The following is a 17,319-nucleotide window of genomic DNA, read 5'->3' on the forward strand; positions in this document are numbered from 1 at the left end:
TCTATCGCCTCCTTTGAATTCCATGCTGTCACAGTTACTAGCCCTTTCAAGCTTAACATCCTTATCATTTATCGCCCTCCAGGTTCCCTCGGAGAGTTCATCAATGAGCTTGATGCCTTGATAAGCTCCTTTCCTGAGGACGGCTCACCTCTCACAGTTCTGGGCGACTTTAACCTCCCCACGTCTACCTTTGACTCTTTCCTCCCTGCCTCCTTCTTTCCACTCCTCTCCTCTTTTGACCTCACCCTCTCACCTTCCCCCCCTACTCACAAGGCAGGCAATACGCTCGACCTCATCTTTACTAGATGCTGTTCTTCCACTAACCTCATTGCAACTCCCCTCCAAGTCTCCGACCACTACCTTGTATCCTTTTCCCTCTCGCTCTCATCCAACACCTCCCACACTGCCCCTACTCGGATGGTATCGCGCCGTCCCAACCTTCGCTCTCTCTCCCCGCTACTCTCTCCTCTTCCATCCTATCATCTCTTCCCTCCGCTCAAACCTTCTCCCACCTATCTCCTGATTCTGCCTCCTCAACCCTCCTCTCCTCCCTCTCTGCATCCCTTGACTCTCTATGTCCCCTATCCTCCAGGCCGGCTCGGTCCTCCCCTCCCGCTCCGTGGCTCGATGACTCATTGCGAGCTCACAGAACAGGGCTCCGGGCAGCCGAGCGGAAATGGAGGAAAACTCGCCTCCCTGCGGACCTGGCATCCTTTCACTCCCTCCTCTCTACATTTTCCTCCTCTGTCTCTGCTGCTAAAGCCACTTTCTACCACGCTAAATTCCAAGCATCTGCCTCTAACCCTAGGAAGCTCTTTGCCACCTTCTCCTCCCTCCTGAATCCTCCTCCCCCTCCCCCTCCTTCCTCTCTGCAGATGACTTCGTCAACCATTTTGAAAAGAAGGTCGACGACATCCGATCCTCGTTTGCTAAGTCAAACGACACCGCTGGTTCTGCTCACACTGCCCTACCCTGTGCTCTGACCTCTTTCTCCCCTCTCTCTCCAGATGAAATCTCGCGTCTTGTGACGGCCGGCCGCCCAACAACCTGCCCGCTTGACCCTATCCCCTCCTCTCTTCTCCAGACCATTTCCGGAGACCTTCTCCCTTACCTCACCTCGCTCATCAACTCATCCCTGACCGCTGGCTACGTCCCTTCCGTCTTCAAGAGAGCGAGAGTTGCACCCCTTCTGAAAAAACCTACACTCGATCCCTCCGATGTCAACAATTACAGACCAGTATCCCTTCTTTCTTTTCTCTCCAAAACTCTTGAACGTGCCGTCCTTGGCCAGCTCTCCCGCTATCTCTCTCTGAATGACCTTCTTGATCCAAATCAGTCAGGTTTCAAGACTAGTCATTCAACTGAGACTGCTCTCCTCTGTATCACGGAGGCGCTCCGCACTGCTAAAGCTAACTCTCTCTCCTCTGCTCTCATCCTTCTAGATCTATCGGCTGCCTTCGATACTGTGAACCATCAGATCCTCCTCTCCACCCTCTCCGAGTTGGGCATCTCCGGCGCGGCCCACGCTTGGATTGCGTCCTACCTGACAGGTCGCTCCTACCAGGTGGCGTGGCGAGAATCTGTCTCCTCACCACGCGCTCTCACCTCTGGTGTCCCCAGGGCTCTGTTCTTGGCCCTCTCCTATTCTCGCTATACACCAAGTCACTTGGCTCTGTCATAACCTCACATGGTCTCTCTTATCATTGCTATGCAGACGACACACAATTAATCTTCTCCTTTCCCCTTCTGATGACCAGGTGGCGAATCGCATCTCTGCATGTCTGGCAGACATATCAGTGTGGATGACGGATCACCACCTCAAGCTGAACCTCGGCAAGACGGAGCTGCTCTTCCTCCCGGGGAAGGACTGCCCGTTCCATGATCTCGCCATCACGGTTGACAACTCCATTGTGTCCTCCTCCCAGAGCGCCAAGAACCTTGGCGTGATCCTGGACAACACCCTGTCGTTCTCAACCAACATCAAGGCGGTGGCCCGTTCCTGTAGGTTCATGCTCTACAACATCCGCAGAGTACGACTCTGCCTCACACAGGAAGCGGCGCAGGTCCTAATCCAGGCACTTGTCATCTCCCGTCTGGATTACTGCAACTCGCTGTTGGCTGGGCTCCCTGCCTGTGCCATTAAACCCCTTCAACTCATCCAGAACGCCGCAGCCCGTCTGGTGTTCAACCTTCCCAAGTTCTCTCACGTCACCCCGCTCCTCCGTTCTCTCCACTGGCTTCCAGTTGAAGCTCGCATCCGCTACAAGACCATGGTGCTTGCCTACGGAGCTGTGAGGGGAACGGCACCTCAGTACCTCAAGGCTCTGATCAGGCCCTACACCCAAACAAGGGCACTGCGTTCATCCACCTCTGGCCTGCTCGCCTCCCTACCACTGAGGAAGTACAGCTCCCGCTCAGCCCAGTCAAAACTGTTCGCTGCCCTGGCCCCCCAATGGTGGAACAAACTCCCTCATGACGCCAGGACAGCGGAGTCAATCACCACCTTCCGGAGACACCTGAAACCCCACCTCCTTAAGGAATACCTAGGATAGGATAAGTAATCCCTCTCACCCCCCTTAAGATTTAGATGCACTATTGTAAAGTGACTGTTCCACTGGATGTCATAAGGTGAATGCACCAATTTGTAAGTCGCTCTGGATAAGAGCGTCTGCTAAATGACTTAAATGTAAATGTAAATGTAAGATGGAGGAGGCTGCATGCATATACAACAAGTCACCATAATCATGGTGTGAGTGTGTGGATATATAGGATCCCCAATTAGCTGCTGCAGAGGAAGCGACTACTCTTCCTGGGGTCCAAACAGGAAACAACACAACAAATAAAATACATAATATACACAAATATATATACATCGCAAGACATTTAAATTACAAATTAGCCATTCAACAGATGCTCCATCCCACAGCAACCCACAGCTATTACATTCATCTTAAGATAGCCAGGCGAGACAAGAACACATCACAGTCGTATCACAACCACAATACAATACATAATACAATGCAAAATGCATACACTTTTCTGTGTGTCTCTTCACAGTCCCGTCATACCGTGAGGTGTTCTTTTATCTGTTTTTTTTTATCTGTTTTTATTTTTATATTTTGTTACCTTGGGGGGCAGAGAGTTCAATTTAGTAATGGCTCCATTTTTCCCAGACTCTGTTCTGGACCTGGAGACTGTGAAGAGACCTCTGGTTGTCTTGTGTGATACCAATAAGTGTCCGAATTGTGTGTCAACTGCTTGAAAAGACAGTTCGGTACCTTCAACACCTCACACAAAGACCAATAGTGGGTGGATGTGTCTGTGTGAACATTGGACATGTTGAATCAATCAGTCACTGTTGTGACAGTGGCATGGTAGTCCTGCGGTACAGGCTTGGTGGGTCAATAATTTGCAATCCCAACACCGCACCCAGACATCCTGTCACAACTAACCCTGACCCTTGCAGCCATTAGCTAGCTTAGATTTTTTTCTACAAATCAAGTCAAATGTTATTTGTCACTTGCGCCCAATACAACAGGTGTAGACCTTACTGTGAAATGCTTACTTACGAGCCCTTAACCAACAATGCAGTTCAAGAAATAGAGTTAAGAAAATATTTACAAACTGAACTAAAGGAAAAAATAAAATAAAAAGTAACACAATAAAATAAAAACAAGGCCATATACAGGGGAACCGGCACAGAGTCAATTTGGACCTAGACTTGACTCTCCGGTAACGCTTGCCGTGCGGTAGCATAGAGAACAGTCTATGATTTGGGTGATTGGATTCTTTGACCATTTTTTGGGCCTTCCTCTGACACTGCCTAGTATATAGGTCCTGGATGGCAGGAGGCTTGGCCCCAGTGATGTACTGGGCCGACGCACTACGCTCTGTAGCGCCTTATGGTCGGATGCCAAGCAGTTGCCATACCAGGTGGTGATTCAACCGGTCAAGATGCACTCCATGGTGCAACTGTAGACATTTTTCAGGATCTGGGGACCCATTCCAAATCTTTTCAGTCTCCTGAGGGGGAAAGGTGTTGTCGTGCCCTCTTCGTGAGTGTCTTTGGACCATGGAGGAACTTGAAACTCTCGACCTGCTACCCTACAGCCCTGTCAATGTGAATGGGGGTGTGTTAAGCCCTCCTTTCCATGTTAAAACTTTAGCATTGCAAAATAGACAACAAATATATCTACAAACACTGGGTATAAACTTGATATAATTGTTGAATCTAACAAAGCAGGTGATGCCATCAATAAAGTCCACAGTCTATCACAGGCTCTTGCTTCTTCACATGCGGGTTGAGGACTAAACTGAGCATGTGCACAGTGAGTCATATGATTCTAGCTTGTTCCCGATTGAAGATATGGAGAGTGTTACAATCATCCCTGGTCTCACCTACATGGGATATCACTTTTCAACAGGAAAAGTTCCAAAATTGCTGGAGGATGTCTTTAAAGCTATCCCACCGGACACACCACATAATTTGATGGTGGAAAGGTGGGTATTATTTGGTTGAGATGTTGATCAATGAGATTTCAACCTTTATTCACCCATTCAAAAAGACTATAGTAATTTGTTAATTTTGGGACAATCAAGTTTGAAAATTACACTCAATAATTACATTTAAATATTGGAGTGAGGTTGAGTACCCATTGGGATCCGATTTGTCCAAAACACACTATGAATTCAACAGGGATTATCACCAATCCATGAAGGGTGGTGATTAGATGTTAAGTAGTTGCCATTTTGTGATGTAGACTTCTTTACATTAAATGAGGATAAGAGCCTGAGCTAAGAGTAGGAAAATAAACTGTATCAACCAGGTCCTTTCTGATGTTGCACACTCTTTAAAAGCACCCTGGTTTGTATAATACAAATTCTACTGATGATGGAAAATACAGTATATCTTCCAGACTTAAGCCCTATTCGCACCGATTAGTACAGTATTACTAGAGAACGTTGGTTATGTAATTATTACCTCAGGACATCCATTATTCCAGAGGAGGATTCGGACGGGATTTGTTTTTTCCTAACTGTCCCTGTAATATTTTTTTTGTAAATTGACCATTATGATGGAGTCCTGGAGGTTTTTATTCTAGGCGTGAACATATTTCAACATTTCCAATTGTAATGATGTATTCTGAGAGTGGTGAAGCAAGTTCAAGGAGTGAATACATTTAAAAAATAAATGAACAAAACAAGAAACACAAAACAGTGCACCAACATGAAACAGCAACAAAGACGAATGGGAAAGAAACCTAAGGGAGTGACATACATTTGAAGTCGGATGTTGACTTACACTCAGGTTGGAGTCATTAAAACTAGTTTTTCAACCTGCTGAAATAAGGGGAGGCCCAAGGCAGGTTGGATTCATTTGTATACAGGGAGGGACCAGGAAATCTGGTAGCAATGCTGACGCAGTGGGCAGATAACAGACCATTTTATTACCATGTGTAAACGCAACAAATCTCGATCAGATAGTGATCGGGTCATCTTGATTGGATGACAAAAACTACTTGTTAATGCAGTGTGTAACCACAGCTTCTGTGTCATAGATCTGTGAATTACATTTTATTCTGGGTTGCAAGTAAAACTTACTGAACATCAACAAGATGCATTTGAATCCCAAAGGATAAAATATGAAAACATAAAGGAAAAAACTTACATTTACATTACATTTAAGTCATTTAGCAGACGCTCTTATCCAGAGCGACTTACAAATTGGTGCATTCACCTTATGACATCCAGTGGAACAGCCACTTTACAATAGTGCATCTAAATATTTTAAGGGGGGGGGGGGTGAGAAGGATTACTTTATCCTATCCTAGGTATTCCTTAAAGAGGTGGAGTTTCAGGTGTCTCCGGAAGGTGGTGATTGACTCCGCTGTCCTGGCGTCGTGAGGGAGTTTGTTCCACCATTGGGGAGCCAGAGCAGCGAACAGTTTTGACTGGGCTGAGCGGGAACTGTACTTCCTCAGTGGTAGGGAGGCGAGCAGGCCAGAGGTGGATGAACGCAGTGCCCTTATTTGGGTGTAGGGCCTGATCAGAGCCTGGAGGTACTGAGGTGCCGTTCCCCTCACAGCTCCGTAGGCAAGCACCATGGTCTTGTAGCGGATGCGAGCTTCAACTGGAAGCCAGTGGAGAGAGCGGAGGAGCGGGGTGACGTGAGAGAACTTGGGAAGGTTGAACACTAGACGGGCTGCGGCGTTCTGGATGAGTTGTAGGGGTTTAATGGCACAGGCAGGGAGCCCAGCCAACAGCGAGTTGCAGTAATCCAGACGGGAGATGACAAGTGCCTGGATTAGGACCTGCGCCGCTTCCTGTGTGAGGCAGGGTCGTACTCTGCGGATGTTGTAAAGCATGAACCTACAGGAACGGGCCACCGCCTTTATGTTAGTTGAGAACGACAGGGTGTTGTCCAGGATCACGCCAAGGTTCTTAGCGCTCTGGGAGGAGGACACAATGGAGTTGTCAACCGTGATGGCGAGATCATGGAACGGGCAGTCCTTCCCCGGGAGGAAGAGCAGCTCCATCTTGCCGAAGTTCAGCTTGAGGTGGTGATCCGTCATCCACACTGATATGTCTGCCAGACATGCAGAGATGCGATTTGCCACCTGGTCATCAGAAGGGGGAAAGGAGAAGATTAATTGTGTGTCGTCTGCATAGCAATGATAGGAGAGACCATGTGAGGTTATGACAGAGCCAAGTGACTTGGTGTATAGCGAGAATAGGAGAGGGCCTAGAACAGAGCCCTGGGGGACACCAGTGGTGAGAGCGCGTGGTGAGGAGACAGATTCTCGCCACGCCACCTGGTAGGAGCGACCTGTCAGGTAGGACGCAATCCAAGCGTGGGCCGCGCCGGAGATGCCCAACTCGGAGAGGGTGGAGAGGAGGATCTGATGGTTCACAGTATCGAAGGCAGCCGATAGGTCTAGAAGGATGAGTGCAGAGGAGAGAGAGTTAGCTTTAGTGGTGCGGAGCGCCTCCGTGATACAGAGAAGAGCAGTCTCAGTTGAATGACTAGTCTTGAAACCTGACTGATTTGGATCAAGAAGGTCATTCTGAGAGAGATAGCGGGAGAGCTGACCAAGGACGGCACGTTCAAGAGTTTTGGAGAGAAAAGAAAGAAGGGATACTGGTCTGTAGTTGTTGACATCGGAGGGATCGAGTGTAGGTTTTTTCAGAAGGGGTGCAACTCTCGCTCTCTTGAAGACGGAAGGGACGTAGCCAGCGGTCAGGGATAAGTTGATGAGCGAGGTGAGGTAAGGGAGAAGGTCTCCGGAAATGGTCTGAGAAGAGAGGAGGGGATAGGGTCGAGCGGGCAGGTTGTTGGGCGGCCGGCCGTCACAAGACGCGAGATTTCATCTGGAGAGAGAGGGGAGAAAGAGGTCAGAGCACAGGGTAGGGCAGTGTGAGCAGAACCAGCGGTGTCGTTTGACTTAGCAAACGAGGATCGGATGTCGTCGACCTTCTTTTCAAAATGGTTGACGAAGTCATCTGCAGAGAGGGAGGAGGGGGAGGAGGATTCAGGAGGGAGGAGAAGGTGGCAAAGAGCTTCCTAGGGTTAGAGGCAGATGCTTGGAATTTAGAGTGGTAGAAAGTGGCTTTAGCAGCAGAGACAGAGGAGGAAAATGTAGAGAGGAGGGAGTGAAAGGATGCCAGGTCCGCAGGGAGGCGAGTTTTCCTCCATTTCCGCTCGGCTGCCCGGAGCCCTGTTCTGTGAGCTCGCAATGAGTCGTCAAGCCACGGAGCGGGAGGGGAGGACCGAGCCGGCCTGGAAGATAGGGGACATAGAGAGTCAAAGGATGCAGAAAGGGAGGAGAGGAGGGTTGAGGAGGCAGAATCAGGAGATAGGTTGGAGAAGGTTTGAGCAGAGGGAAGAGATGATAGGATGGAAGAGGAGAGAGTAGCGGGGGAGAGAGAGCGAAGGTTGGGACGGCGCGATACCATCCGAGTAGGGGCAGTGTGGGAAGTGTTGGATGAGAGCGAGAGGGAAAAGGATACAAGGTAGTGGTCGGAGACTTGGAGGGGAGTTGCAATGAGGTTAGTGGAAGAACAGCATCTAGTAAAGATGAGGTCGAGCGTATTGCCTGCCTTGTGAGTAGGGGGGGAAGGTGAGAGGGTGAGGTCAAAAGAGGAGAGGAGTGGAAAGAAGGAGGCAGAGAGGAATGAGTCAAAGGTAGACGTGGGGAGGTTAAAGTCGCCCAGAACTGTGAGAGGTGAGCCGTCCTCAGGAAAGGAGCTTATCAAGGCATCAAGCTCATTGATGAACTCTCCGAGGGGACCTGGAGGGCGATAAATGATAAGGATGTTAAGCTTGAAAGGGCTGGTAACTGTGACAGCATGAAATTCAAAGGAGGCGAAACTTATATACAAAGCTATCCTTGATTGTGAAACAAACTTTGGAATAATATTTCAGGTCTGTTTTTCCTGGTCTAGTCACGTGGGCAGTCAGGGAAAACACTTGGCCCTGATGATATACAGACAGAAACATGACTTTAAGATTAATTTGAAGAGTAAATGGCTGACTTGAAATCAATAATTTCTCCAAATATTCCCGACCGCTGTACTTTTTCTCCTACATTATCAAGTCAATTGAAAGAGTGTACCTGTGATTGACTACATAATACAACACATACACATGCAATCATATGTCAATCTACACTCCAAACTCACTGTAATTCAGCTCTGATAATACACAATAAAACAGTCCATTCCGGTGTCTCTGAGTTTATGACAGAAAATATCCAGCAGAGCAGACATGGCTCAGGAGAGGAAGCTGCTAGCAGGGGGTCCTAGGTAAAATATTGCCCACTTGATAGTGTGGTGTGCTGCTGTGGATGGTGTCACACAGTCACAGTGTGGCTGTGTGTAGCCCGGTGTGTGTAGCATGGTGTGTGTGGCATGGTGCGGTGTGTGTACTGTATGTCTGTGACAGTGATTACTCCTCGGCCTCTCCGACGGGAGCTCCACACCTCTCAGTGCCACATGCACACACACACTCACACACACATTATCCAAGAGGAAGGCTTCACAGGCCATCATGATTGCATTCCCTCCATTTGTTATTCTATGAATTACTATCCAACTGGAGACAACAGGTAATTGTAATAGACACACCAACCCAGATTGAATTCCAAAAGTTGACATGTAGGTAAAAAGGCCTCTATTAGTATATTTTGTGTTTCTTTGCTTGTGTTGTTGCTACAGTCTGAAAATATTTTGAAGTAACTTTTTACATTTGGACACACACTTTGCTCAATCTGCACCAATGTCCTCTCTGTCTCCCTTTTTCAAACTTCTGATTTGTGGTAAATGTTTCTCTGTTTGTCTCCAATCACAAGCACAGTCCTGTGACAATCACAATCACAACACCAGACTCTCTAGCCTTGGGCAGCTGGAGAGAGAGCAGGAGAGAGAGGTTTCCAATTTCTGTTATTGCGACCATGAGGTAGTCCGGTGAAGGTGATTCGTTTGGCATTCCCTTTCTTTACAAAAAATATGCCTCTTGAATAAGAAAGATCTCGACTCTACGGTCAGTCAAAAATAACTGAAACGTTATGTTGGCAACTGCATGTTATGGTAAATGCTAGAACACTGCGAAACAACAAGACCATGGACTAAGTAGCTGAAGACTCGACTAAAGTGAGTTTTGAGACACTACTAACAGAAATTCACACTGGCAAAGAGATACTGTCCAAGAAGATGAAGAAAATATCCAATGATATGACTGAACTGTGCAAATGCATGGAGGAGGCCGTGCGCAGGAGAAAATCACATGAGAAAAGCATGAGAAAAGCTCAAGTAAATTGTGTATGAACAGAAATACATCATTATGGGGCTTACTAAAAGATTAAACGGGATCGTGGACATGTCAGTATAGACAATCTTTGGTGCAGGTCAGTCAAAATCAAATAGAACTTTATTGGTCACATACATGTACTGTATTCAGTCGCCTTTCAAATCTTAATTTTGTAAATTTCCCCAAAATGGGAGAATTCCTGGAAAAGGGAATATCACAACTACTGGGCCAGGAGAACTTCACATGAGCTCCCCCACAATTGAACAAGCACATCTAACAGGTGACTTGAGAGGATACATGAGCAGCAAATCAAGGGGCATTATCGCAAAGTTTCTTAACTATAGAAATAAAGATCAACGTCGAACCTTTGATGTACAGTATTAGGGCAACCGGGCTTGCATCAACTCCGACATGAGCAGAGACCTCTACATGAAATGCAGAGAATTTGACCCCATAAAGAAAAAGCTATGGGAAAATCGAATCCCACTCTCTCTGGTGTATTCCGCACAACTACGGGTCAAATGGACGGAAGGAGAAGTCACACTGAAATCAGCAAAAGAAGCTACCCGATTCCTGGATAACCTGGACAAAGAGAACGGTGGAAATGGCAATTCACTTTCACAGATGCATTGGGCACTGGAGTATTGAACTGTTTAGGCTACAGAAATTATATGAACAATGGACTATTGCACCCCACCACATTAGACACAAAAGAGAAAGGTATGTGTTGTTAATGCCTTCACTCACATGCCTTATTGGAAGACAATCACAGCACCATCCAGGCGATCTGCCTAAAGGAATAACACTTTAATGACCTTTGGCTCTACAGCCTAAATGACAACACATGCATTGGTGGGCTATAGCCATGATTGATCTATTTGTTTAAGTAACGAACTGACAAGTGAACAAGACAACATGATGTTTGCTATGATCTGGGCAATTATTTTTGAATGCTCCCCAGCCCATGGGCTATAAAGCTTTAAGTGGGTGGGGAGATCTTAAATATCATCACGTGTCGATTGTCCTTTTCTTGTTATTCTCCCATAGAAAGAACAATTGAAAAATGCTAACGAATTGTTGAATGAATGTTGAAGAAACATGGGCAATTACCAAATGTGTAAAAGAGAGAGACCAAAAAGCAGGCTGTGTGAGCAAAGCCCACAAATATGCACCTTTCAGTCATTATTTCTAGCTTCATGTTGGACAATCATATCAAATCAAAAATCAATATAGCCCTTCTTGCATCAGCTGATATTTCAAAGTGCTGAACAGAAACAAAGCCTAAAACCCCAAAGAGCAAGCAATGCAGGTGTAGAAGCACGGTGGCTAGGAAAAACTCCCTAGAAAGGCCAAAACCTAGGAAGAAACCAGGGCCAGGGGTGGCCAGTCCTCTTCTGGCTGTGCTCTGTGGAGATTATAACAGAACATGGCCAAGATGCTCAAATGTTCATTAATGACCAACAAGGTAAAATAATAATAATCACAGTAGTTGTCGAGGGTGCAGCAAGTCAGCACCTCAGGAGTAAATGTCAGTTGGCTTTTCATAGCTGATCATTAAGAGTATCTCTACCGCTCCTGCTGTCTCTAGAGAGTTGAAAACAGCCGGTCTGGGACAGGTAGCACGTCCGGTGAACAGGTCAGGGTTCCATAGCCGCAGGCAGAACAGTTGAAACTGGAGCAGCAGCACGGCCAGGTGGACTGGGGACAGCAAGGAGTCATCATGCCAGGTAGTCCTGAGGCATGGTCCTAGGGCTCAGGTCCTCCGAGAGAGAGAAAGAAAGAGAGAAAGAGAGAATTAGAGAGAGCATACTTAAATTCACACAGGACACCGGATAAGACAGGAGAAGTACTCCAGATATAACAAACTGAACCTAGCCCCCCGACACATTAACTATTGCAGCATAAATACTGGAGGCTGAGACAGGAGTGGTCAGGAGACACTGTGGCCCCATTCAAAATGTATTTTTGATACTGTCGCAAAGCTAACTAAAAAGCAGCATTCCCCAAGTGAGGATGGCTTTCACTTCAGCAGTAATAAATTAATGAACTTCTTTGAGGAAAATATCATGATCATTAGAAAGATTAGAAAAGGCACAACTCTGCCAGGCACAACTCTGCCAGGACCTAGGATCAAGAGAGACACTCAAGTGTTTTAGTACTGTATCTCTTGACACAATGATGCAAATAATCATGGCCTCTAAACCTTCAAGCTGCATACTGGACCCTATTCCAACTAAACTACTGAAAGAGCTGCTTCCTGTGCTTGGCCCTCCTATGTTGAACATAATAAACAGCTCTCTATCCACCGGATGTGTACCAAACTCACTAAAAGTGGCAGTAATAAAGCCTCTCTTGAAAAATCCAGAAAATGTACCCAGAAAATATAAAAAACTATCGGCTTATATCAAATCTTCCATTTCATCGCAAACATTTTAGAAAAAGCTGTTGCGCAGCAACCCACTGCTTTCCTGAAGACAAACAATGTATACCAAATGCTTCAGTCTGGTTTTAGACCCCATCATAGCACTGAGACTGCACTTGTGAAGGTGGTAAATTACCTTTTAATGTCGTCAGACCGAGGCTCTGCATCTGTCCTCGTGCTCCAAGACCTTAGGGCTGCTTTTGATACCATAGATCACCACATTATTTTGGAGAGATTGGAAACTCAAATTGGTCGATATATACTGTATATATAAATTCATTCATTTATTGAATCCAAAGGTGGAATGTACAAGAAATGTATATAGACCAACTGAACATGTAGAAGATAAACCCTGAAAAATCAAGTGAATAAATTACACTCGCTTTAGCTCTACCGGTGCCCAGAGTAGACTGATGTTACATTAATGTTGCAAGTCACTATACCCCCCAGCTCTTAGTGATCAGCCTGCTCTGTCCCCCTGTGGGTCAAGATGAGTGAGCCCCACATGTGGTTGCTTGCAGTACAACGGAACTGTAGGTTACTCCAGTGGTTATAGGCCTACATCTGTTTTCAATTTCTCTCTTTAATAGACTATACTGATAATCAAATTCATTTTATGGTCAATTAACAGTAATGGTAAGTGCTTTTAAAGTAGTTTTTCTCATTATTGACCGTGAGCGGGATAATCTTTAGAAGGGTTTCATCTCAAAAGGTAGAACCAGACCTAGAAAGGACTCCTTAATAATAATCACTATATTTACTTCACAAACACTAATTATACTAGTGTAGCATGTACACTGTAGTACTAACGCTCACTTCCCAGTGGTTAGGAATGGGTATGGGAGCGACCAAGACACCTCTAATGTTGGAGATTACAAATACTGACTCAAATAAATAAAAATAATAATCAATATAATCATTTTTTAGAGTGTTTTATTTAGTCCAAGTTGGAAAATATATTGGACTTACCAATGGAATCATAAGTCATATTACTATAAAGCTACAAGCTTGGCACACCTGTATTTGGAGATTTTCTCCCATTCTTCTCTGCAGATCCTCTCAAGTGCTGTCCAGCTTGATGGGAAGCATCACTTCAGGTCTCTCCATAGATGTTCGATCGGGTTCAAGTCCGGAATCTGGCAAGGATATTCAGAGACTTGTTCCTGTGTTGCCTTGGCTGTGTGCATAGGGTCGTTGTCTTGTCGGAAGGTGAACCTCCACCCCAGTTTGAGGACCTGAGCGCTCTGGAGCAGGTTTTCATCAAGGAGCTCTCTGAACTATTCTCTGTTCATCTTTCCCTCTATCCTGACTAGTCTCCCAGTCCCTGCCGCTGATGAACATCCCAGCAGCATGATGCTGCCACCATTATTCACCGTAAGGATGGTGCCAAGTTTCCTCCAGACCTGACGCTTGGCAATCATGCCAAAGAGTTAGATTTTGGTTTCATCAGACCAGAGAATATTGTTTCTCATGGTCTGACAATCTTTAGGTACCCTTTGGCAAATTCCAAGCGGGCTGTCAATGTGCCTGATTGGTGGAGTGCTGCAGAGATGGTTGTCCTTTTGGAAGGTTCTCCCATCTCCACAGAGGAACTTTGGAGCTCTGTCAGAGTGACCATCAGGTTCTTGGTCACCTTCCTAACCAAGGCCGTCCTCCCCCGATTTCTCAATCATGTTGTATAAACATCTCAAGGATGACAATGGAAACAGGATGCACCTGAGCTCTATTTCAATTGTCACAGCAAAGGGTATGAATACTTATGTAAATTAGGTATCCTTTTTATATACAGTTGGTCGGAAGTTTACATATACCTTAGCCAATTACATTTAAACTACATTTTTCACAATTCCTGACATTTAATCCTAGTAAAAAGTCCATGTTTTAAGTCAGTTAGGATCACCACTTTATTTTAAGAATTTGAAATGTCAGAATAATAGTAGAGAGAATTATTTATTTCAGCTTTTATTTATTTCAACTCATTCCCAGTGGGTCAAAAGTTTACATACACTCAATTAGTATTTGGTAGCATTGCCTTTAAATGGTTTAACTTGGGTCAAACGTTTTGGGTAGACTTTCACAAGCTTCCCACAATAAGTTGGGTGAATTTTGACCAATTCCTCCTGACAGAGCTGGTGTAACTGAGTCAGGTTGTAGGCCTCCTTGCTCGCACTCGCTTTTTCAGTTCTGCTCACAAATATTCTATAGGATTTGAGGTTAGTGCTTTGTGATGGCCACTCCAATACCTTGACTTTCTTGTCCTTAAGGCATTTTGCCACAACTTTGGAAGTATGCTTAGGGTCATTGTAATAATAATAATAATAATATATGCCATTTAGCAGACGCTTTTATCCAAAGCGACTTACAGTCATGTGTGCATACATTCTACGTATGGGTGGTCCCGGGGATTGAACCCACTACCCTGGCGTTACAAGCGCCATGCTCTACCAACTGAGCTACAGAGGACCTGGAAGACCCATTTGCGACCAAGCTTTAACTTCCCGACTGATGTCTTGAGATGTTGCTTTACATAATTTCCCTTCCTCATGATGCCGTACAGTCCCTCCTGCAGCAATGCACCCCCACAACATGATGCTGCCAACCCCATGCTTCACGGCTGAAATGGTGTTCTTTGGCTTGCAGGCCACCCCCTTTTTCCTCCAAACATAATGATTGTCATTATGGACATGTGCAGTTGCAGACCGTAGTCTGGCTTTTTTATGGCGGTTTTGGAGCAGTGGCTTCTTCCTTGCTGAGCGGCCTTTCAGGTTATGTTGATATAGGACTAATTTTACTGCGGATATAGATACTTTTGTACCTGTTTCCGCCAGCATCTTCACAAAGTCTTTTGCCGTTGTTCTGGGATTCATTTGCACTTTTCGCACCAAAGTATGTTCATCTCTAGGAAATGAAATGCATCCACAGGTACACCTCCAATTGACTCAAATGAGAGGGATGAGACTGGGTTGCCCTTTGTCTAATTATGTATTTTCTTTAGCCACAGAACCTCTAGCATTTGTAATTAGAATGTATAGCTCAATCCAGGACATAGATAGGTGAAGATCAACATTGTTGTTATTGTTATTTTACTGCTGCTCTTTAATTATTTGTAACTTTTATTTCTTAATCATACTTTTTTTAGGTCTTTTGTATTTAAAAAAGAAAACTGCATTGATGGTTAGGGCTTTTAAGTAAGCATTTAACTGTAGGGTCTGCACCTGCTCGGCGCATGTGACAAATAAAAATAGATTTGATTTTAACATGTGATATCATTGTTTGCGGATTACACATTTACTTCATCTATCTGAACCACAACATTCTCTGTCATTCATTGTACTTCTGTTGTACACATATGATGCTGTATCAGGTTTCATGGTGAATTGGGAGTTAATAAGGCACATTTCAGTTAATAAGGCACATTTCAGTTAATAAGGCACATTTCAATTAATAAGGCACATTTCTAATTAGGACTTATCAAGCTTAGAAAGTCAATTTAAGTGGAAATGGACAAAAACACAAAATACCTGGATGTAAGACACATGAAATACGTGGGTGTACTGATACCATGCAATCTGGAGGAGGCATATAAAGTGTATTAATTTCCTTTAATAGATAAGATTGAATGTTCAGAGATGGAGATCTCTCCCTATTTCTATGTTAGGTAGGGTCAACATAATGAAAATGAATGCTGTATATTACCAAGGTTGATGTATTTATTCCAGGACCTGCCAGTATTCAATTCCATCAACTCTTTTAATAAAATAAATGGCCTGCTCTCCAACATTACTTGGAATGGAAAGATCTCATGATTCAAATTGACTGTTTTACACTTTCTTTCTTTTCTTACACAAAAAAAGACAATCCAATGATTCTCAATTCCATTCATAAAAAATGTACTGAAATTCATGAGGCGGAAAGAACCAATATTTCCAGGCACCCCAATTTGGAATAACCCCACCTTGCCTCCAGTGTTTAATGACAACACATTCAACCAACTACAATAATGATTACTACGATTTCTTTAAGTTCTTATAACTCAGAAATCGTGTTCTATCACTTCAACAGAATCTGGATGAACCTAAGTCATCTAGCAATGAAGAAATACTGAAGGAAGCTGCTACTCCAAATAAGTTGATTGCCAAGGTACAGTGCCTTCAGACAGTATTCTGGGTGAGTCTATAAGAGTTTTACACACCTGGATTGTAAAATATTTGAACATTATTTTGAAAGTTCATCATGCTCTGTCAAGTTGGTTGTTGATCATTGCTACAGAGCAATTTTCAAGGCTTGTCATAGATTTTCAAGCCAATTTATGTCAAAACTATAACTAGGCCACTCAGAAACATTCAACGTTGTCTTGGAAAGCAACTCCAGTGTATATTTGGATTTGTGTTTTAGGTTATTGTCCTGCTGAAAGGTTAATTCAGCGAGAGTATAACCCCAAAGCAAGAGAGCAAAATGGAATAAGTTTAGGGGAGAGAGAGGAGAGGACAGAAGAGGAGAGGGAAGGAATGGGAGAGAGGAGAGGACAGGAGAGGAGAGGGAAGGAAGGGGAGAGAGGAGAGGACAGAAAAGGGGAGGGAAGCAAGGGGAGAGAGGAGAGGACAGGAGAGGAGGGGGAAGCAGAAGAGAGGATGCCCAGGGCGGATGGATATACTGATCCACAGAGATAGGCGTTTCCTTTTCATAATATATGCCATCAAGCAGATGCTTTAATCTCCCTAATAGCTGGCACTTAATCTACCACTGGGCATGCTCACTATCACTGGCATGGTGGACTACACACCTTCTGGGACAGACACTCACCACAGGCCTCACATTTAGGGGCTTGGAGTTCTTCCTGGAAATGGCCAGGTTCTAGTTAAAGAGTTACGACTAGATCCCAATTTTTCCTGGTAAGGCCATGTGAGCTAGTAAGTTATTCAGAGAAGACAGTCCTGTATTATGGACACTCAGGGAGAGTCTGGAGACTGTACTGCACTGCAGTCACAATGTGGTCAAATTATTCTGTTCCAACTTCCAGGTATCGTCCTCCTGAGCATTGCTTCTTACACTTGCCACAAGCATGTTTACAGCCGCTAGATGAGAATAGCTC

Source organism: Oncorhynchus gorbuscha, linkage group LG03, assembly GCF_021184085.1.
Source record: "Oncorhynchus gorbuscha isolate QuinsamMale2020 ecotype Even-year linkage group LG03, OgorEven_v1.0, whole genome shotgun sequence".
Lineage (NCBI taxonomy): Eukaryota > Metazoa > Chordata > Actinopteri > Salmoniformes > Salmonidae > Oncorhynchus > Oncorhynchus gorbuscha.